General features: G+C 33.1%; 1 protein-coding gene across 1 annotated transcript in view; it reads left to right on the top strand.

Annotated features, from left to right (window-relative positions):
- Positions 1 to 19,107: 19,107 nt before the first annotated feature.
- LOC148944605 (uncharacterized) overlaps positions 19,108 to 22,793 on the top strand; it is a 73,559-nt gene continuing 69,873 nt past the window's right edge. The window contains exon 1 of the mRNA XM_089100381.1: positions 19,108 to 19,245. The gene's annotated coding sequence lies outside the window, so the exon portion shown is untranslated. The remainder of the gene's footprint in view (positions 19,246 to 22,793) is intronic.

Below are 22,793 nucleotides of genomic sequence, written 5' to 3'. Positions count from 1 at the left end.
TTTGGATTTCTTTCGTTGTAATGCAAGAGTTGGAATATTTCAGTAGTGTTTTGTCGTGGTTTACCTTGTCACAGTTACATTCTATTGATTTTTCAAAGTTCATTTTGGATTTCTTTCGTTGAAATGCATGCGTTGGAAACATCATTTGTCGGATATGTCTGACAAATTTTTTTTTATCAAGGAAATATCTGAATGCGTTTAAGGTATAGTATGAATGGCTTGCAAAAAACACGAAAATACTATCAGAATGAATAAGTTATTTATCAATATCCGTTGTAGGATATGTAATTATGAAAAAAAATGTAAGTAAGTTTGTAAGTAAGTAAGTAACAAAATCTTTCTTGATTTCACCTCTTGGATAAACAATACAGAAATTTAATTAAGGAAATTATAAAAAAATATTGAACAAATTCTTTATTAACATTCATTATCGATTGAAGTTACTTCCTAGACAGACAATACAGCATTCTCACAAAATCTAAGTATAGGGGTGATTAAATTCTATATCAACATTCATTTCTCGGATACATAGGAAAAAGTTGACAAAATCTAAGTGTTAGAGTGAATAAATTTTTTTTTATCAACATGTTTTGTCAGATACATCGGATAAAAATGACAGAACCTAAGTGTCAGAGTGAATTTTTTTTATCAACATTCTTTGTCAGATACTTCAAATAAAATTGACAAAATCTAAATTTCAGAATGAATAAATGCTTTAAAAACATCCTTTATCGGATATGTCGGATAAAATTGACAAAATCTAAGTATCAGAGTGGTTATATTATATATCAACAACCCTTCCTCGGACACGTCGAATAAAATTGAAAAAATCTAAGCATCCGAGTGAATTAATTATCGTAAACCAATATCTATTTTCACATGCGTCAAATATAATTGACAAAATCTAAGTGTGAGAGTGAATAAATGCTTTATCAGCATCCTTTGTTGAATATATCAGATAAAAGTGACAAAATCCAAGTACCAGAGTGAATAAATGCATTATCAACATCATTTGTCGGATATGTCAGTTAAAATTGACATGTCGGATAAAATTGACAAAATCTAAGTGTAAGAGTGAACATTTTTTTTTCTCAACATCTTTTGTGAGATACATCAAATATAATTGACAAAATCTAAGTGGTAGAGTCAATATTTTTTTTATCAACATCCTCTATCAGATACATAGGATAAAATTGACAAAATCTAAGTATCAGACTGATTAAATGCTTTATCAACATCATTTGTCGGATATGTCGGACAAAATTTTTTTATCAAGGAAATATCTGAATGCGTTTAAGGTATAGTACGAATGGCTTGCAAAAAAACACGAAAATACTCGTACTATCAGTATGAATAAATTCTCTATCAACATCCGATGTTGAATATGTCACTATGAAAAAAATTGTAAGTAAGTAAGTAAGTAACAGACTCTTTCTTGGATACATTTGTTATCTGTACAATACCGAAATTCGTAACAAGAAAATTGAAAAAAAATTGGAATAATTTCGTATTGATCTTTGTTATTGAGTGAAGACACATTCTATAATGGAAATAAAGCAACTTTACTAAATATAAGTATAAGAGTAACTAAATTCCATATCAACATTCATTTCTCGGATACATAGGAAAAAGTTGACAAAATCTAAGTGTTAGAGTGAATAATTTTTTTTATCATCATCTTTTGTCAGATACATCGGATAAAATTGACATAATCTAAATGTCAGAGTGAATATTTTTTTTATCAACATCCTTTATTAGATACATCAAATAAAATAGACAAAATCTAAATTTCAGAATGAATAAATGCTTTAACAACATCCTTTATCGGATATGTCGGATAAAATTGACAAAATCTAAGTATCAGAGTAACTAAATTCTATATCAACACCCTTTTCTCAGATACATAGGATAAAATTGACAAATTCTAAGTGTTAGAGTGAATAAACTTTTTTATCAACATCCTTTGCCAGATACATCGGATAAAATTGACAAAATTCAAGTGTCAGAGTGAATAAATTCATTATCAACATCCTTTGTCGGACTTGTCGGATAAAATTGACAAAATATAAGTATCAGAGTGAATAATTTTTTTTAACAACATCCTTTGCCAGATAAATCGAATAAAATTGATAAAATATAAATGTCATAGTGAATAAATTTTTTTATGAACATCCTTTGTCAAATACATCAAATAAAATTGTCAAAATCTAAATTTCAGATGAATAAATGCTTTAACAACATCCTTTATCGGATATGTCAGATAAAATTGACAAAATCTAAGTATCAGAGTGACTAAATTCTATATCAACAGTGAATAAAAATTTTTATCCAACATCTATTGTCAGATATATCGAATATAATTGACAAAATCTAAGTATCAGAGTGATCAAATGCTTTATCAGCATCCTTTGTTGAATATATCGGATAAAAGTGACAAAATCTAAGTACCAGAATGAATAAATGCATTATCAACATCATTTGTCGGATATGTCTGTTAAAGTTGACATGGCGGATAAAATTGACAAAATCTTAGTGTCAGAGTGAATATTTTTTTTCTCAACATCTTTTGTCAGATACATCGAATATAATTGACAAAATCTAAGTGTTAGAGTGAATTATTTTTTTATCAACATCCTCTGTCAGATACATCGGATAAAATTGACAAAATCTAAGTATAAGACTGATTAAATGCTTTATCAAAATCATTTGTCGGATATGTCGGACAAAATTTTTTTTATCAAGGAAATATCTGAATGCGTTTAAGGTATACGAATGGCTTGCAAAAAAACATGAAAATACTATCAGAATGAATAAATTCTTTATCAACATCCGTTGTTGGATATATCATTATGAAAAAAATTGTAAGTAAGTAAGTAAGTAAGTAACAAACTCTTTCTTGAATTCACCTCTTGGATACACAATACAGAAATTTAATTCAGGAAATTATGAAAAAAAATTGAACAAATTCCTTATTAACATTCATTATCGATTGATGTCGCTTCCTAGACAGACATTACAGCAATTTCACAAAATGTAAGTATAGGAGTGATTAAATTCTATATCAACATCCATTTCTCGGATACATAGGAAAAAGTTGACAAAATCTAAGTGTTAGAGTGAATAAATTTTTTTTTTATCATCATCTTTTGTCAGATACATCGGATAAAAACGACAGAATCTAAATTTCAGAGTGAATAATTTTTTTTTATCAACATCCTTTGTCAGATACATAAAAAAAATTTACAAAATCTAAATTTCAGAATGAATAAATGCTTTAACAACATCCTTTATCGGATATGTCGGATAAAATTGACAAAATCTAAGTATCAGAGTCACTAAATTCTATATCAACGCCCTTTTCTCAGATACATAGGATAAAATTGACAAATTCTAAGTGTTAGAGTGAATAAACTTTTTATCAACATCCTTTGCCAGATACATCGGATAAAATTGACAAATCTAAGTGTCAGAGTGAATAAATTCATTATCAACATCCTTTGTTGGATATGTCGGATAAAAGGACAAAATCTAAGTATCAGAGTGAATAATTTTTTTTAACAACATCCTTTGCCAGATATATCGAATAAAATTGATAAAATATAAGTGTCAGAGTGAATAATTTTTTTTTATCAACATCCTTTGTCAAATACATCGAATAAAAATGATAAAATCTAAATTTCAGATGAATAAATGCTTTAACAACATCCTTTATCGGATATGTCGGATAAAATTTACAAAATCTAAGTATCAGATTGACTAAATTCTATATCAACATCCTTTTGTCGGATAAATAGGATAAAATTGACAGAATCTAAGTGTCAGAGTGAATAAAATTTTTTTTATCAACATCCTTTGTCAGATACATCAAGTAAAATAGACAAAATCTAAATTTCAGAATGAGAAAAATCATTATCAACATCTTTTGTTGGATATGTCGGATAAAATTGACAAAATCTAAGTATCAGAGTGAATATTTTTTTTTATCAACATTCTTTGCCAGATACATCGAATAAAATTGATAAAATATGAGTGTAAGAGTGAATAAAGTTTTTTTTATCAACATCCTTTGCCAGATACATCGGATAAAAATTGATAAAATATAAGTGCCAGGATGAAAAACCTTTTTTTTATCAACATCCTTTGTCAGATACATCGAATAAAAATTTACAAAATCTAAATATCAGAATGAATAAATGCTTTAACAACGTCCTTTATCGGATATGTCGGATAAAATTGACAAAATTTAAGTATCAGTGTGATTAAATTCTACATCAACATCCTTTTTTCGGATACATAGATTAGAATTGACAAAATCCAAGTGTTAGAGTGAATAATTTTTTTTTTATCAACATCCTTTGCCAGTTACATCGGATAAAATTGATAAAATCTAAGTATCAGAGTGATTAAATTCCATATCAACATCATTTTCTCGGATACATGGGATAAAATTGACAAAATATAAGTATCAGAGTGAATAAATTCTTTATCAACATCCTTTAAATGCATTATCATTTGTCGGCTATATCGGATAAAATTGACAAAATCTAAGCATCAGATTGATTAAATTCTATATCAACATCCCTTTCTCGGGTACATGGGATAAAATTGAAAAGATCTAAGTATCAGATTGATGAAATTCTATATCAACATCCCTTTCTCGGGTACATGGGATAAAATTGACAAAATCTAACTATCAGAGTGAATAATTTATTTTTATCAACATCTTTTGTCAGCTACAACAATTATAATTAACAAAATCTAAATATCAGAGTGAATAAATGCTTTTTCAGCATCCTTTGTCGGATATGTTGAATAAAATTGACAAAATCTAAATTCATTATCAACATCCTTTGTCCGATATGTTGGATACAACTGGCAGAATCTAAGTATCAGAGTGATTAAATTCCATTTCAACATCCCTTTCTCGGATACATGGGATAAAATTGACAAAATATAAGTATCAGAGTGAATATATGCTTTATCAATATCCCTTAAATGCATTATCAACATCACGTGTCAGAAACATCGGATAAAACTGACAAAATCTAAGTACCAGAAAGAATAAATTCGTTTTCAAAGTTTTTATCGGATATATCAGATAACAGTCATAAAATCCAAGTTCTATTCATTTTGACTTCATGCTTCGTTACGTTGAATTTAGTTTAGACCGGTTATAGACGTCAACAGTGCCACTGGGAAAGCACCTAAGAAATATCAAAACCATAGGTAAGGTTAGGTTAGCTTACGTGTGCGCACGTATCCGACATATCCGATAAAGGATGTTGTTAAAGAATTATTCATTCTGAAATTTAGATTTTGTCAATTTTATTTGATGTATCTGACAAAGGATGTTGATAAAAAAAATATTCACTCTGACATTTAGATTCTGTCAATTTTATCCGATGTATCTGACAAAAGATGTTGATAAAAAAATTATTCACTCTAACACTTAGATTTTGTCAACTTTTTCCTATGTATCCGAGAAATGGATGTTGATATAGAATTTAATTACTCCTATACTTAGATTTTGTGAAATTGCTGTATTGTCTGTCTAGGAAGCGTCTTCAAACGATAATGAAGGTTAATGTACAATTTGCTCGATTTTTTTCCTAATTTCCTGAACAAAATTTATGTATTGTTTGTCTAAGAAGTTAATCCAAGAAATAGTCTATTACTTACATAGCTACATACATTTTAACTTACTTACAATTTGTTTTCATAATGACTTATTCAACGACGGATATTGATAAAAAATTTATTAATTCTGATAGTATTTTCGTGTTTTTTTGCAGCCATTCTTACGATACCTTAAATGCATTCAGATATTTCCTTGATAAAAAATTTTGTCCAACATATCCGACAAATGATGTTGATAAAGCATTTATTCAGTCTGATACTTAGATTTTGTCAATTTTATCCGATGTATCTGACAGAGGATGTTGATAAAAAAAAAATATTCACTCTAACACTTAGATTTTGTCAATTGTATTCGATGTATCTCACAAGAGATGTTGAGAAAAAAAATATTCACTCTGACACTTAGATTTTGTCAATTTTATCCGACATGTCAATTTTAACTGACATATCCAACAAATGATGTTGATAATGCATTTATTCACTCTGGTAATTAGATTTTGTCACTTTTATCCAATATATACAACAAAGGATGCTGCTAAAGCAAGCATTTATTCACTCTGATACTTATTTTCAATTATATTCGATGTATCTGACAATAGATGTTGGTATAAAAAAATTTATTCACTCGGACGCTTAGATTTTTGTAGCTTAGGTTGTTGATATAGAATTTAATCACTCTGATACTTAGATTTCGTCAATTTTATCCGACATATCCGATAAAGGATGTTGTTAAAGCATTTATTCATTCTAAAAATATTAGATTTTGTCAATTTTATTTGATGCATCTGCCAAAGGATGTTGATAAAAAAAAATTTATTCACTCTGACACTTAAATTCTGTCAATTTTATCCGACGTATCTGACAAAACATGATGTTAAATAAATTATTCACTCTAAGACTTAGATTTTGTCAACTTTTTCCTATATATCCGAGAAATGAATGTTGATATAGAATTTAATCACTTCTAGACTTAGATTTTGTGAAATTGCTGTATTGTCTGTCTAGGAAGCGACATCAATCGATAATGAATGTTAATGAGGAATTTGTTCAATTTTTTTTCACAATTTCCTGAATTAAATTTCTGTATTGTGTATCCAAGAGGTGAATTCAAGAAAGAGTTTGTTACTTACTTACTTATTTACTTACTTACAATTTTTTTTTTTCATAATGACATATCCAACAACGGATGTTGATAAGGAATTTATTCATTCTGATAGTATTTTCGTGTTTTTTGCAAGCCATTCGTACTATACCTTAAACGCATTCAGATACTTCCTTGATAAAAAAATTTGTCCGACATATCAGACAAACGATGTTTCCAACTCATGCATTTTAACGAAAGAAATCAAAAATGAGATTCGAGAAATCAATAGAATGTAACTGTGACATGTTAAACCACGACAAAACACTACTGAAATATTCCAAATCTCCCATTTCCACGAAAGAAATTCAAAAATGAACTTTGAAAAATCAATAGAATGTAACTGTGACAAGGTAAACCACGACAAGCCACTACTGAGATATTCCAACTCTTGCATTTCAATGAAAGAAATCCAAAATGAACTTTGAAAAATCAAGAGAATGTAAGTGTGACAAGGTAAACCACAACAAAACACTACTGAAATATTCCAACTCTTGCATTTCAATGAAAGAAATTCAAAATGAACTTTGAAAAATCAAGAGAAAGTAAGTGTTTCAAGGTAAAGCACAACAAAACACTACTGAAATATTCCAACTCTTGCATTTCAACGAAAGAAATCCAAAATGAACTTTGGAAAATCAAGAGACTGTAAGTGTGACAAGGTAAACCACAACAAAATACTGCTGAAATATTCCAACTCTTGCATTTCAACGAAAGAAATTCAAAATGAACTTTGAAAAATCAATAGAATGTAACTGTGACAAGGTAAACCATAACAAAACACTACTGAAATATTCCAACTCGTGCATTTCAACGAAAGAAATCCAAAATGAACTTTGAAAAATCAATAGAATGTAAATGTGACAAGGTAAACCACGACAAGCCACTACTGAAATATTCCAACTCTTGCATTTCAATGAAAGAAATCCAAAAATGAACTTTGAAAAATCAAGAGAATGTAAGTGTGACAAGGTAAACCACAACAAAACACTACTGAAATATTCCAACTCTAGCATTTCAATGAAAGAAATCCAAAATGAACTTTGAAAAATCAAGAGAAAGTAAGTGTGGCAAGGTAAAGCACAACAAAACACTACTGAAATATTCCAACTCTTTCATTTCAACGAAAGAAATCCAAAATGAACTTTGGAAAATCAAGAGACTGTAAGTGTGACAAGGTAAACCACAACAAAATACTGCTGAAATATTCCAACTCTTGCATTTCAACGAAAGAAATTCAAAATGAACTTTGAAAAATCAATAGAATGTAACTGTGACAAGGTAAACCATAACAAAACACTACTGAAATATTCCAACTCTTGCATTTCAACGATAGAAATCCAAAATGAACTTTGAAAAATCAAGAGAATGTAACTGTGAGAAGGTAAACCATAACAAAACACTACTGAAATATTCCAACTCTTGCATTTCAATGGAAGAAACCCAAAATGAATTTTGAAAAATCAAGAGAATGTAAGTGTGACAAGGTAAACCACGACAAAACACTACTGAAATATTCTAACTCTGGCATTTCAACGAAAGAAATTCAAAATGAACTTTGAAAAATCATGAGAATGTAAATGTGACAAGGTAAACCACAACAAAACACTACTGAAATATTCCAACTCTTGCATTTCAACGAAAAAAATTCAAAATGAACTTTTAAAAATCAGTATAATGTAAATATGATTTTTTTTTTAATTATGTTTTATATCATTCGAATAAATGTAAAAAAAAGTTGAAAAAATATATCATTTTAAAAAAATAATAAAAAAAAAAAAAATAAAAAAAAAAAAAAAATGGGGCGGCGGGGGCCAAAACGTTTGAGGGGAGGGGGAGGGCACTCTTCGAGTTAGGGGATAGGGGACCTTTGGAGGGTTGATGTCTCTGCTGGTTAGGGTCATTGGTGCTTATGATGCTTGATGGTTCGTACTCACATTCACCTTACTACTTGATTTGCAAGGAGTTCTAAGGTTTGTTCCGAATTTCATTATTAAAATTCTTTTTTTGCCATCTACATCTCTCTTAGTATCAACTTTTTAGTATACTATAACGTTAGACTCTATTTTAAACTGACAACACTGTTCAAACGCCACTTATGTATCATACAGAACACATCGAAGAAGTAAAACTATCCATTATTAAAATTCTTTTCTTGCCATCTACATCTCTCTTAGTATCAACTTTTTAGTATACTATAACGTTAAACTCTATTTTAAACTGACAACACTGTTCAAACGCCATTGTGGTTACCTTAACTGCTAATCACTTTAACCCTTTTTCTCCATCTTCATACGATCCAATTCGCAAATGTTATCTAGCTCTGTTTTTTCCGTATTATTCAAATAAGACCGTTCGTACAGTCCAATTCGCGAATCCCTTATCCATTTTTGCAGCTGTCAATCAAACAATTCTGATTGTAGCATCCAATTTTTTAATTAGCAACGACGCATTAATAACAAACTACTCTCGAGTTAAGGCAATTGTCCAAAAAATCAGAAAAACCAGTCTGATTGCACATACTTCAAAGAAATGGAACAGGTGTGTAAAATAGCATAGGGAGGAACATAAACTCCTAGAATAGCATAGGAAGGAACATAATCTACCCAAATAGCACAGGAAGTAACATAATCTACCCAAATAGCATGGGAGGGAACATAAACCCTTAGAATAGCATAGCAAGGAACATAAACCCTTAGAATAGCATAGGAAGGAACATAAATCCTTAGAATAGCATAGGAAGGAACATAAACCCTTAGAATAGCATAGGAAGGAACATAAACCCTTCGAATAGCATAGGAAGGAACATAAACCCTCAGAATTGCATAGGAAGGAACGTAAACTTTTAGAATAGAATAAGAAGGTCCTTTAAACCTAAGAATAACACAGGAAGTACCTAAAACCCTTAGAATAGCATCGGAAGGAACATAAACCCTTAGGATAGCATAGGAACGAACATAAACCCTTAGAATAGTATAGGAAGGAACATAAACCCTTAGAATAGCATAGTACGGAAAATAAACCCTTAGAATAGCATAGGAAGGAACATAAACCCTTAGAATAGCATAGGAAGGAACATAAACCCTTAGAATAGCATTGGAAGGAACATAAACCCTTAGAATAGCATAGGAAGGAACATAAACCCTTAGAATAGCATAGGAAGGAACATAAACCCTTAAAATAGCATAGGAAGGAACATAAACCCTTAGAATAGCATAGTAAGGAACATAAACACTTATAATAGCATAGGAAGGAACATAAACCCTTAGAATAGCATAGGAAGGAACATAAACCCTTAGAATAGCATGGGAAGGTACTTAAACCATCAGAATAGCATGGGAAGGAACATAAACCCTTAGAATAGCATAGGAAGGAACATAAACTCCTAGAATAGCATGGTCCTATGGCGGTCGTAGAAATGGTACTTAGACCTCTACTAATATATACCCCCCATACCCTGATTTACACAAGAAAAACTTTTGTGTAATTTTTATAGAATTCGTTTTTTTTAAACAAAGATACAAAGGGGAGGATAATTTTCAAACTCTAGGAGTCAATTTTCCTTTCCAATTAGCATCCCTGGCAATTTTTAATTAATTTAAGGTTTTTTCTACAACGGTGCCAAGAATTTTTTAGATTTTATGGATATTCTTTGTCTCTTTGTCAAATAATGCTCAACAGATAAGTTAATATAATAACTTTATTATAACTTTAATTTTCGAATACTTTCAAATTTGAAGTACAGTTGCTATTTAAATGTGGGTTGTATGTCCCAATTTAATGTTACACAATCTGCTGGAGTTTTAACGAATATCAAATAAAAGCAACAAGTTTTTTTAATATTGAGGGGATGTTGAAGTCTAAGGGCATAAGCAGGACTTTTAGCGAATAAGAAAATGAAACAACAAGATTTTTCAAACAAAAGTAAAAGCGAAGTTTTGTCTTGGGCAGAGCAAAAAAACTTACAGAAATTACAAAGAACAAAAACTAAAAGTTAAAAGACATAAATTAGACTTAACAAAATATGAAACAAATAATGAACTTATAATGTACCAAAAATAAAACTGATATTCGACTCAAATTCATAACGAACAGAAATCCCTAGATACATTAACTGGGAAGTCATCCCCTTGTACTCCAATTATAGTGAGTGTCATTTTGTCTTTACTCAAAGCAATATATACTTTTAATCAATTTCAGGGCGAAAGCAAAAAAAAGAATGTTTTGTCAAATAAAAACTCTAGGCCTTATCCAATGTGAATGGTGCTACCGATCTTCAGCCCCCTCCCCTGCCCCTCACCCAAAGGTCAAATTCTACTCGTAATAAAGCTACAAAAATACAAATAAACACATTTTGATGCGTTTTGTAAAGTTTTTTTTTTGTAATCCTCCTCGAAAAAACATAACCCTCTCTCAAGAAAAATCAAATACGAGAATTTTTAAACTATTTGAACATAATGACAATCTCAAAATTTCAATCAGATTAATTTGGGGAAAAGAGGGCGTGGGCAGGGGAAGGGGGCTAGATCACTTCTAATTCTTAAAATCGGATCTAGAACTTTCAATTACAAAATAAATGAGCCTCCTCCAAAGTTTATACTACAACTCCTTCCATTACAGCCTTATAAGTCAACAATGCACAACTTGCATAACTTACAGCCATTGCATTAGGAACTATTGGGGGGGGGGGGGGTGGGAGGGGGGGGGGGGGGTTAACCCAGGAGACATAGTTATTTGATCTTTAGACTATTTTGAGCAAAATAACTACCTCAAAATTTTGATTAAATGCATTCGGGGAAAAGACAGCGTTGAGGGGGGACTAGTTCCCCTCTGATCCCTTTTCACTCTTAAAAAGGGCATCAGAGCTTCCAACTTCAAATTGAATGAGCCCCTTAGAAATTTATACGATGACCCTTCCATAAAAAATTTATATGCCCCGGGGCATAACTTACAATCGTTGTCCTCTGGTTCTGGAGGGTCATGTCAAACCTTGAGGCATTGTTATATGATGTTTGGACTATTTTGAATAAAATGACCTCCCAAAATTTCGATAAGATGCATTTGGGGAAAAGAGGGCATAGGGGGGGGGGGGAGGTATTTGCCCTCTGATCACTTTTGACTCTTGAAAAGGGAACTATAACTTTCAATTTCCAATCAAAATTAACCACCTTTAAAGTTTAGACTATCACCCCTTCCATAAAAACATAATGCACCCCGGGGCATAGCTTACAACCCTTGCCCCCAGGCTCTGGGGGGTTTCTCAATCCCAGAGGTATTGTTATATGATCACTGGACTATTTTGAACAAAATACCTGTTTAGAATTTCAATTGGATGCATTTGGGGGGAAGTTTCTACAGCTTCTTCTATAGAAAGTGCCTTGGTGAAAAAAAAATAATAGTAAAACAATACGTTGTGCCCATATCACTCATTACTTAGGCAGCCCTACTTTACTGCATGTGACTATGATGGGGGGGGGGGGGGGGGTTAAAAAAAACACAAAAAATTGTCAATGCAGGCTGTCAAAAGGGCGTATCAGCAATATCTTAGAAATGACCTATATCATTAAGATAAAACTAGCTTGGTGTGTTGAGGGGGATTTGGAGCTTACCAGGAGGCACTATGTGAGTACTACTACTATTTTTACTGCTAGTACTATCACTTCTACTAATCCAACTACTACTACTACTGCAATGGCTACTAGTATTGCTCCGATTAAAGATAAAAAATCTACAGGGCATGGTGAAGGTGGTGTAGAACAAAATCAAAACATACCATGCACAAGCAGGTTGTCAAAAGGGAGTAGGTAGGATATATGCAGGTTGTCAAAAGGGGGTAGATAGGATATATCAGGACTGGATTATGGTGCTTTGGGCTGAAATTGTCAGGTAGAGTTGATGGAGAGGAAAAACTAAATCAAAAACATTACCTACATAAATGTTGTCAAATGGTAAATCAGAAATATCCAAGGAACAGCTGGAATTATTAAGCTAAAACTCTGAGGGCTACTACAACGAAGACTACTAGTACTGCTACTGTTACTACTACTACTACTTCTACCACTATTATGTGAGAATGTGAGAAAGCCATTATAACCTGACTAAATTGTAAAAATAGCAGACTATGACTTTTGAGTAATGATAAAAGTAATGAAGTATTAATTTTCTTTGTGTAAGGAAAACAAACCCAACATTAGATTTGAATAAGAATACCCTTGATCCAACAAGGTCCATAAAATGCAAATACAAATGGACCGGACCGCTTCAAACTCGAGAGGTCAACGGTAAGAATATTACGCGACAATAATCACATGACAAAACAGGGTTTTTAATAGAGAAAGCGGAAACTAATTTTTGAACAAAGAATTACTATTAGGATTACATCAAAACTGGTCTCTGGCCAATGAGACAAGAATGACAAAATAAGACAAAGCTTAATATAGGGATTTGGGAACGAAAACAGGGTAGTCTTTTTTGGAACTAACAAAGAGTGTTTTACTTTGTAATTAATGTAGGCTACCTCTGTCTGTCTGAATTCCCCTTGGAGATAAAAGTTTGAAGATAAAATTAAAATAAGAAGAAAACCTCTAAAAGATTTATGTCACTTGAAGATAACTTTAATACGAATGTAGGACACAAGAATAAAAACTACTGCTGAAGTCTAAAATTTTACTATAAGTTGGTGATTTGGGTTTATAATTTGGTAGTATTTTCACTTAGCCAAGGCTTGAGCCATTTGGACAAAAACAGCATTTTTTAAGGCTAGAATAAGCTAAAATAAATTTCTTCCCAGAAATTTAAAACTTGTAGAAGAAGCTTCGAATAACCAAGGGTTCAAAGAGGAGAAGGAACCTTAACCAGGAAGTCAACGTTAGGAGAGCTTTTTGTGCTTCCCTTTTTCAGCCTAGAGTTCCTTGGAACTTAGCTTGACTTTTATAAAGACCTTATACCCAGAAAATTGGAATTATCGGACAACAACATTACTTTCCCCCTTGTGCAGTCTTCAGACGTTTATACGAAGGAGAACCCTGTTCCCTTTTAATCATTCTTTCATGTCCTTAAACCCGTACTGACTGTTTATACAAAGGTGGCCTCAATGTTTATACAGATAGGTTAGGGAAAGAGGGAATAATAATGTCAATCTAAGAATCTCCAGACCTTTACGTCCAAATATATTCAATTAAGAGTTTTCCCTGCTAAATTTAAAGCTTACTAAAGGTCCAACGAACACAAACCCCTTTTTCAAGAAATAATAAGAGCATCTCTTGGTTTGGGTTAATGTAAATTGGAATAAAATCAAGTACGGTTATTCCTAGCTTGGCTCAGCCATAGTTTGAACAAAAGGATTTTAATACCCCAGAACTCAAGCCTTGACTAGCTATTCAAGTGTAACTCTTTTAATTAGAAACATTCGATAGCCTAGAATTAACTTAATCCTTTTCTTTTCGGTAAACATTTGTGGATTGAACATTTAGACCATAGACATCAGACCTAAAAGATGTTTAGAAGTATTCAAAATAATTAAAATTAGAATATTTTCCCTTTTATCTTCTTTTATAATAAATACCAGTTGCCACTAAATTCTGAAGTACCGATTCTTACCCAAAGATTCAGTTATAACACGCTACACGCTACCAAATTTTAGCCCTGATAGTAGGGGCAACCTTACAACTGGTAGCAGCGATACTCAAGTTCGGTGCAACTTTCTTTTAAGTGGGGGAGGATTAATGACATTTATAAAATTTGGTAAAATTTAGTCATTTGTTCCTCACAAGAAAGTGTGTGATCAGTTTTGCAAACCTATCAGAGACAGAAACGTTTAAAAAAGTGTTCATTAAAGAAATTTTTAACCTTAATGGGAAGCTTAGACAGGCTTTTATCTTCCTAAGACTCTTTCTATCTTCTCCTTTTCATTCTCTTTGCTACAAGTTATATTATCCGAATCGTCTACAATTTACTCAAATAGGGCTACAGGTTGATCATCCTTAAGAGTGTATAATTATAATAATAAACTTTAGAGTAAATTTAAATCGAAGTACTGAGAAAACTCTCATACAATTTATAAATAGGCCCATTTTAGCGACTTAAAACACTACAAGGGATCAAAACGTTTCCCACAATAAGAATTGAAAAGAATAGATCCATCATGAGTTCAAATGAAAACAAAATTAAAGAGTTAGAAATTGCACTACAACAAGAGCAAGAGTAGAGAATAAGAGTACAAGAGAGCGCACAAGCTAGAATAAACGCTCTACAAGAGCAATGTGGAGATGCCCCAGTCACAGGTAGGCTTCAAAACCTATTTGTGGAGCAAGCGCCTCCCATCTCGTTACTGACATATCCAAATGAAATCCATTCATGGATTACCACCCTTAAACAAATACAAAGGAGTTTAGGGAAAGATGATATTGCTGTGATAAATCAAGCTATTTGTTTTACACGGGGAGAAATACCAAGATTCACAACGAGCTTAGACATTCCTAAGATAAAATATTTAGACCATTTAGAAAAACTTCTAAAAGAAGCCTTTTTATATGAAAAACCAGCCGCAAAAAAACTACAAGAACTGCTCTCAGAAAAACAAATATCATCTGAGTTAGTACAACAATTTTACTCCCACATCAGGGGAAACGCAATAGATTATGCGAAAAATTCTCCTAGTATAAGAGCAAATGACATTACGATGAGTATTTTTAAAAGTGGTATGCTCCCTTCCATTGGAAGAAGAGTACTAGAACAATCTAAGGCCTCGAACGACCAAGATGAATTATTAGCACTTGCAAAAATATTCGAAGCAATAAATTTAATATATAGGGACTTCTCGGATATGTCCTTGGGAGCAGCGGTAGTAGACTCAAGAGACAGGAATTCCACTAAAGAACCTGGAGTTAACCACAGGGTAGAATATAAAAACAAAGGCAATTATAACTATGAAAAAAGAAAATGTTTTAGTTGTGGGAGGCTGGGACACTTGAAAGTAGATTGCAAAATCCCAAAGTGTACAAATTGTGGGAGATCTGGACATTACCGGAAAGATTGTTGGCAAAATCCAGCATGTATAAGGTGCCAAGAATTTGGGCATAGTGCAGACAAATGTATGGCACCAAATCCTATTGAAAAAAACGAATCAGGCAGGACTTAGAGGAAGTAAGTCCTAAGCCTGAAAATAAAATCACAAACCCTCCTTCTAACCAAAATGAAAATATTTGTTTTAGTGCGTTACAGGAAAATAAAATTGAACCAAGTTGTTTCCCATTTATGTGGACTGCTAAAATAGCAGACCAAAATTTTTTAAAATGTTTCGTGGATAGTAGGTTTCAAAGAAGCTTGTTAAAGGAGGAAATATTTCAAAAATTTCCAGTAGAGGTTCGTAGACGCCTCAAACCCTTCACCCGAAACGTGAAATCTTTAAGAGGAGAGACTTTACCACTAATAGAAGAGAATTAAAATGGGTCCATTAAGCTCAGAAAGAAAACGAATAGTAGAGACAGTCTTATTAAAATTGAAACTAGCCTTTGCAACTGGACCTTATGATGTAGGGCAAAATGACCTCCCAGGATATAAAGTGCAAATAGACCCAGATATATCTATTAAGTGTGTCAAACAATTCCCTTTACCATTTTCAACGACAGAATGCTTACAAAAACACATAAACGAAATGGTAAGAGTAGGAATAATTGAAAAAAGACGTTCCGAATATACAGCTCCAATATTTTGGATAGGAAAACCTTGAAAGGATGGGAAAATTCCACCAAAAAACTTGTGGAATGAAAATAATAGTCGGTTTCTCATAAATTTAAGAGCAATAAATAAAGCGATAAAAGACTCACAGTGGGGTATTCAAAGAATTTCAGAGGTCATCTCTGACCTATCTAATAAAACCAAATTCATTTAAACTATTGATATTAGAAATGGGTTTAGTCACTGCAGCTTAGCTGAAGAAAGCCAAAATTATTTTAGTATCTCAAATAAGGGGATTTTTTATGTATTTAAACGCGTACCACAAGGGCAGTATTCTCAACTCTTGCCTTTGTTGAATTTATAAATCAGGTTTATGCACCCGAATTTTCTTCATTTTTGTCAAGTTATGTAGATGACTTGACAATACATACTTCAGTAAACTTTGAAGAACATTTGAAACATATTGAACTAACTTTAAAACAGGCTATAAAATTTAATCTAAGGCTTAATATTGATAAATCCCAATTTTTTTTGGAAGAATGTGACTTGTTAGGGTTTCGAGTCTCCACGAAAGGAGTGAAACTACAAGCACAAAAATTAGAAGCTATAAAGAAATTAGAACCACCAAATGACGTCACAGGAATTAGGTCATTTCTAGGCTTAACTGGATATTACAGGGGATTCTATTATAATTACGCAAAATTAGCCGAACCTTTAATTCGACTAACTAGAAAAAATGTTCCTTTTATTTTCGGCCCAGAACAAAGCGTAGCCTTTGAAAAATTAAGGACAGAATTATTAAATCCAAATAGTATTTTCACGTTGTCACGTCGTTGCCACCTTATCACGGACGCCTCGGAAAAAAGTATTGCTTCAATTTTAATGCAACAATGTGAAACAACTGATAGATTTCGAATAGTGGCAACATATTCAAAGATTCTTAGTGGCGCAGCCTCTAGGTTTGATAACCACAACAGGGAACTTTTTGCCTTAGTACAAAGTCTAAAGCACTTCCAAAAGGGATATTTATGGGCCGCGAGAACTCACATATTTGTAGACTTTGCTGCACTAACATATCTTAAAAGATCCAAAGATCTTCACTCAAAATTATATAGGATTGCGGTTCTATTAGACAACGATTTGTATACTTATCACCACATTAGCACTAGCAGGAACCCTGCCGACTATTTGAGTCGCCCTAGCTCACAATTTGTTAAGGAAAATAGGTCAATTAATCTTGATGAGCTAGAAGTAGAATATTTAGCCCTATTAGGAGACGAGGAACCTATTGATTTTTTTTGGAATATGTAAAGAAGAGATGAGGAGATTTCAACTAGAAGACCCTGAAATTAAAGTGGCAATCAATGAGATAATAGAATTAGAAAATACATTCTTAGGCTTAAAGTCTCCCCAGGATACATATAAAAATAATGAAAAGTCTAAGGAGGGTAGAAATGAACAGTCGAGCCAAATTGGTTTGAGCAGGCCCTGGGAGGGATGTAAGTCAAATACGGGTAGCTCAAACATTCCCGGAGCTATCAAAACATCAAAAGGGGATGAATTCAGTAGTAATACTGAAGAGGAGTTTCCTTCTATAAGAAGGAACAAGCCTGGGTAGAGGGATAGATGTCTAACCTCTGGGTCTATCCATGGCAACCTGGAAGAGGTAAAAGTAAAGGGCAGTACGCATGCGTGTGTTACTGACAGCAGGTCAGTTTTAGAGGGGAGTGAAATTGAATCCTGTAAAGGACAAGTTCTAACGGTGGAACTTGCAGAGACCAGAATTACTATGGGAGTTACTGGCACTATGGGTACTCGGGCTGAATCCCAAACGTCCAGGGATCCAGACTCGGAGAGTGACGAGCCGTTATGGATACGACAAGCTCGTGCGGTGGAGCTTGCGAAGATTAGGAGTAATCAGGCTGAATCCAAAACGTCCAGGGATCCAGACACGGAGAGGGACGAGCCGCTATGGATACGACCAGCTCGTGCGGTGGAGCTTGCGAAGACTAGGACTATAGAAAAGGTCACTAGCATGGATAATTGGGCTGGGTCTGGAATACCCGCAGACCTAGGCACCAAGAGGGGTAAGCCGCAGGAAGAATTTCCTAAATCTGACGTTTCGGGCAGAGCTCAAATTAACAGCAGACCAGAAACTTCAAATTTGGGGGAAAGGAATCCTTTTGTTGTGAAATGGTTAAGAGATCTCCAGTTAATCTTAGTCGAAGGGATATTGTATGCAATAGACGACTCAGAAAAAAGGAAACAGATGCATCAAATTTACTAATTTAAGTAAATTTTATTACTTTTAAGTAAATTTTATTTCTGATGTAAATAAGAGGTAATTTTAAACTCTCCCCCCCCCTAATGTGCAAATATAGACCCTGAATCGGTATATATAGGAGTGGGGCTAAAATTAATTTCCGACAAAAATGATTATTATATTTGTAAAAAGCATAAAATAAGACATCGAGTGGTATGTTTACTTTATTCATAAGTCAATAATATGAACAACGAAAAATTTACCAAACTTTTTGTCACCATAGTATAGGAAATCGGGATTTTCTGAAATCGGGTACTGAATCCTTTGGCATATCTTGTCCATAATGGTTCACGCTCAAATGAGAAATGTTCAATTTTTAAATGTCATGAATGCGCTAATTTCCAAGCATGCCAATTGTCTACTGCTCTGTTTGCCAGTCAGAGGTGCTTTTGGAGTTAGGACAGCTTTCAGCTGCAGCTTGTGGGCACACCTTTCATTCTGAGTGTTTGAACAAATGGCTTAAAGAGTTAGTGATGCAGAATTGCCTAGGCTATACTACTAGAACTATTTGTGTTAAGTAGGCTAGGCTACCTTTTAGCCTACCTATCATGGCTGTCCAAAATCAAAAGTGGTTCAGTCTTGTTTTCTTGTCTTAAGTGTCCAACAATCATTACGGTTTTTTTATCTGAAAAGAAGGCTATTAGATTACTATAGGCCTACTTGATTTTAATAGGCCAAGTCTTGGTACACTTGAGCTAGCTTATATTCAGATGCCATGGATAGGGGTTTGAAATGATAGGAAAAATGGGAAAATTCTAGTTTAGAGGCTTTTTACTGTCTTGGAAGCTAGGTGAAAGAAATTTCCTTCTTTTAGCCTCCTTTAAAGCTCTCAAACAGATAAGGATGATTAAGGTAAGGGAATTCCAGGACCAAAAATGTAGCCTGCACTAGCCTATGAAGGTATTGCCAAGTTATTAGGCTATGTCTTCCATTTTATTTTTAAAATGGAAGACATACTTTTTTTTATGCTCTTTCCATTTCAATATTTACTTCTGAGGTGAATGCCATTTTGAGTCCTCAAAGGGTCTAAAAACAGCCCATAGGCTAGTAACCACAAGTTTATACAATTATTCAACAGAGATTTTTAAAAAGACCCCAAGGCTCCTTAAAAAGGTATCAAAGCAAAACAAAAAGTACATCATTAGAATTGCCATTGTTAAAGGCCCTAAATAGGAAACTTACTATCCCTCATCATAAACAAAAAGGAAAGGCTCATTTTTACATGGACAGCACTGATGCATCCTCTTTTTTCTTTGTTGCTAACAGGGCACTGAAAAATCATAGTGTTGTTTAAGGCATTGTTTAAAAGCTAGTTTCTGTTTCTAGGCTAATTAGCTTTTACCTATATTTTAACTTTACAATATAATCTACAAACTACAGACAAGGTTACTAGTTACCTTGTCAGGTTCTATTAAGGACTCAAAATGAACTGTGCCCCAGAAGTGAATATTAAATTTGGAAAGAGCATAAAAGAGGCATCTAAGAATATATTTAGTTTCTTGATAACTAAATAAATATGTATAGCCTATATACTGACAGGTTTTGAAAAACCTGTCCAAATAAATTTGGGTTAAAATTTTTAGCCATTTTAATGGCTCTTTGCTTAATGTAATAAATAGATTTCCAGATCTTTAAAACCTTAGAAATTGGGGCTGAGCAAAGATATATGGCTCAAAACATCTTCCTTGTGCCTTGTTTGAGCAGATGATAATTTTTGTGTGGTTTCACTTTTATAACACAAAGGTCAGTGCTCTCAGGAGGGAAAAGATATAGTGTTAGGTGCTTCAAGATAATTTATTTCTTTTTCATATAATTTAGCTATGAAGAAAGTGAATTTATCACTTGATGCTTTTTTTATGTTCTTTCCAAATATAACAATCACTTCTGGGGGAAATTCCATTTTGAGCCCTTAATAGGGCCCTAAAATGCAACTTGTTACCTTGTTTGTAGCTTTTGGACTATAATGTAAAAGTTATAAATTAGTGAAAAGCTTGTGGCTGCCCCATGATCAGTTCTGACTCTTAACAAGGGCACTAAAACTTTCAAATTCCAATCTAAGTTTATACAACCACCCCTTCCATAAAAACCTTAAATGTTAACAATAAGTAACTTGCATAACTTACAGCCCCTCCAGGGACTGAGGGGGGGGGGCATAACTTCAACCCCAGAAGCATAGTTGTTGGGCTTTTGGACTATTTTCTACAAAATAGCTATCACAAAATTTTGACTTGGGGGCTGGTTGCCCTTTGATCACTTTGGACTCTTAAAAAAGGAACTAGAACATTTGATTTCTAATTGAGTAAGCCCTCTCTCAAGTTTATACAACCACCCCTTCCACAAAAACCTTACATGTTAACAATGGGCAACTTGCATAAGTTACAGCCCTTGTCCCAGGGGCTGCAGGGGATTTGTCAACCCATGAGTTATAGCCATTTTGCTTTTTGACTATTTTGAACAGAATGGCTGTCTCAAAATTTTGATTGGAAGCATTTAGGAAAAAAGGGCATGAGTCATGGGCTGGTTACCCTTTGATTGCTTTTGACTTAAGGACATTAGACTTTTGATTTCCAATCAAATGAGCCCCCTCCAAAGTTTATGCAACCACCCCTTCCACAAAACCTTATATTTGTTACCAATGGGTAACTAGCATAACTTATAGCCCTTGTCCTGAGGGCTGGGGGTATCAAATCTGGAACTGTATTTATTTTACCTTTAGACTAGACCCCAGCACTGCGCTGATGAGGGAAGACCAACAGCAGCAGGGCCAAAAACAGCATTTGATTTCCAATCAACTGAGCCCCCTCCAAAGTTTATGCAACCACCCCTTCCACAAAATTTTATATTTGTTACCAATGGGTAACTAGCATAACTTATAGCCCTTGTCCTGAGGGCTGGGGGTATCAAATCTGGAACTGTATTTATCTGACCTTTAGACTAGACCTGGTGCCGCGCTGATGAGGGAAGACCAGCAGCAGCAGGGCCAAAAACAGCATACCGCCAGTAAGATGTCAGCAATGCACTGCCAGCACAATCATTGTTGACCTCAAACATTAATGTTTTCATCAGTCTTTCTCAAATCACAGCTTAAATTTACAACAGATTCAAGCCTATTCATGAGTTCAAACATCACAAGTCACTGGCTGGAAACTGGTCTTCTTCATTATTCATCAAGAGAAGTAGAAATCTGGTAGAAACAAAATGGCTGTGATGTTTCAGAGCCCTTGCATAATACAAGTAGTTGAAGTATCTATTAGTTATGTATTCTTAGCGTAACTAATTATCAAAATTAGTAGTTTTTTTCTTCAAGCATTACTGTACATAAAACTTCAAATACCATGTCACAAAATTTGTCAGTTATCTGGGTAAAAATTTTGAATATAACTTTGAACTTAGAAGCTTAATTTTTTCATAATGCCCTTTGCCTGTATATTTTTCGTCACCTTAAAAACAGTTGAAATGGGTAACTTTGATATTGATTTTTTTTTTTTTTTTGCTCTTTTGGATTAATAAGAAGACTTATTTCATTAAAAAATTTTTTTTAATAAAAATTTAAAAAAATACATTTTATAGTTTTTTTTTAATTCTTTATAGAATATATGTCATGTAGGCTAAGACTGAACTGCTGCTTTTTTATTCGTTTTGGCTGCTCTTTTTGATATTATTCATTTTTATTTTGGGGATTAATCTCAAATTATAAACTAATAATTACCTAATATCGGTAAAATTATAAACTGTATGTAAAATGATTAAATTTATCAAATTGAAAAATTTATGATGAACACTTCACATGAGAACACTTTAATTCCAATGACACAAAAAACATTTAATAGTTTATTCGCTATGAAGAAAAATGAAGTGCCAGCTTATGTAGAAAATTTCTTATGTAGAAAATGAAAAGCTCATCCGTTTTAAGTGTAATTAAATGAAATAATATGCAGACTGAAGTAGCTCCAGGAAGATATTGAAATGTTCATCCTAGTTCGTCACTTTTAATCAAACCAAAATGTTAGGACA

Source organism: Artemia sp. Qi Xiang Cuo, chromosome 14 (genome assembly GCF_049724085.1).
Source record: "Artemia sp. Qi Xiang Cuo chromosome 14, ASM4972408v1, whole genome shotgun sequence".
Taxonomy (NCBI): Eukaryota; Metazoa; Arthropoda; class Branchiopoda; order Anostraca; family Artemiidae; genus Artemia; species Artemia sp. Qi Xiang Cuo.
The sequence above is the reverse complement of the archived record's forward strand: the minus strand, read 5'-3'. Positions and strand labels throughout refer to the sequence as shown.